Raw genomic sequence first — 2,241 nt, forward strand, 5'->3', positions numbered from 1 at the left:
GATTCTTGCTATCAAATTGCATCACTAGAGACCCCCGATGTGTTACCGTGGTGGGCAATCACGTCTGTGAGTTCCAGCAACCTACCCCCTTTCTTATTTCTGAGAGGTGACTCCATTTTACCCTCCTAGCAGAGCCAAAAGATGGAGGTCTCATTCTACACCCCGACCTTGGCAGCCAGGGGGCAGGGCTGGGACCCACACTCAGAGAGTCACAAACTCCTGCTGTTGCATTCCCAGCAGGTGTCAAGACACTGAAGGAATTTCTAGAGTTCACTTGTGCTGACATAACCTAAAACCTGTGAGACTCGGATTTCTGTCCATTCCCCAAGCTGACTCTAGACCATCACCCTCAATATCCCTTTTTTTTCGTGCAGTGGTTGAGATAGAGCTTTTCCTGCCTTCCCCACACACATATCTGAACTTCTTGCGAGCTCATCCCTGGCCTAGATGTTCGTCCGTCTCTATTGATCTATTCCTTGTAAATTCCCTGCCTAACCACACCCACTCACAGAATATTTCACTACTGTGTTCATGTTTCCTCAGACCGAATACCTGCTACATAACCTCAGATGCGTTTGTTGGTCGCGTGCTGTTCTCCCATCAAGGCACAATCATTATATAGTAACAAGGGACGGTGTGACATTTCTCATCGTCATACCGCAGTAGCGAGACCGTACTTGTGCTTATTGTGGGTTTCGAGTGTTTCCCGTACGCTGTTCATGTTCTCGATACACGACGTGAGTAGTTTTTTTCAGTGTTGCCTGTAAACCCGTATCTTCTACCCCTTCTCTTTTGAGTTGCTCAGGACCAGTTGAAGACTTTCCTGAGATTGCAATACGAGCTGTCATGCAAAACCGATACCGTTTGAAGCTGCTTATCTGTCAGGACATCGCTGACATAGCAGATCCTCAAAAATTCTCAAGTAAATTGGACGTTCTGCTGATAAGTCTGCCTCTGGCCTTTGTAAATCCCCGATTTCAAAAGTGGGTTCAGTTAAAACTCTTCGTTGTTCTTTGTGGTTGACGCTGTATTGTACAAACCTAAGAAAATAATAATAATAAACATATGCTAATGCAGTCAGCATGCTCTTTGATGTGTTGGGGAACCCCGTTCGAGTCAATTGGGAAGAACAAGATATCAGGGTGCTAAAAAAAGGTTCTGAAAACCGCTTCCACAGATTGCCTGAAGTTTTCCAGGGTTGCATTATTTTTAAAAGAGGTGTTATCAGATCTCGCGGCCAAGAGAACACAAAACACACAGCTTTCTTCTACCCCACGGGCTTCCAGTGGCTGATGGGAAAGGCAAAATAATTTATCTGGATTAAAGACAGTACTCTGTGTTCCGGGCACTGTGCAAAGTCCTTCATACTCAGTTCATTATATCTTCCCAACCTTCAAGATATGACACTATAGGTCCATAACTCCTTATCCTTGGGCCGGGTGTGAGAATTCTGATCTTAGAAAAATGACACAGTGACTATATTATACTGTGTAATTCAGCCCCCAGGGGGGTTTGGGCAGCTGCAACAATCAAACTCATTTGTATTCTGTAGGGAAATGTAAGTATATTGACGTTAAGTGAAATAAACTAAGACTATACATATAACCTCATGTCAGTCTAGATGTCGCCCCCAAGTGTTAGTGTATTTGTTTGGGGGGATTTTGGTGCAAAGCTTTCAGCTTTTTGGATTTTGGAAGAGGGGATAAATGATTATGAATCTATTGCAATCAGCATCTCATTTTATGGATGAGGAAAGTGACCTTCAGAGTGGTTAAGTGACTTGCCTAAGGCCACACAGGAAAGCTCACAAGGGACTGAAACCCAGGTCTTTCTGCCCACAGTCTGTGCTCCTGACACACAGGGCCGGGTCTTTCTGGGGCTAGGGAGGTGCCAGCTGAACTTGGAGTCACAGCATGGTAAACAGAGCCAAGATTCAAACCAGGCTCAAGTCTACACGCATAACCATTAGGCAACACTGCCCTGCTAATAACCACGGCTTACAGTTCTTGAACATTTACGTTCCCAGGCCTTGTGTCAACGCTTCAGGCACACGGTCTCATTGACTGCTGTTGAGTGTTGGCCACTGGGATCCTGGGCCCAGTGACCGCGTGTTTTGCATTGATAAAAACCACATTCGCTTGGTTTTTATAGCTCAGATTCCTGAACTTGGTAAATGTGTGCCTGGCTCCCTCAGGAGACAATATGTCGTTGAAAAAAGGAACCCAGAAGGCGAACCAGCAA

Source organism: Pteropus vampyrus, unplaced genomic scaffold (assembly GCF_000151845.1).
Source record: "Pteropus vampyrus isolate Shadow unplaced genomic scaffold, Pvam_2.0 Scaffold138, whole genome shotgun sequence".
Classification (NCBI taxonomy): domain Eukaryota; kingdom Metazoa; phylum Chordata; class Mammalia; order Chiroptera; family Pteropodidae; genus Pteropus; species Pteropus vampyrus.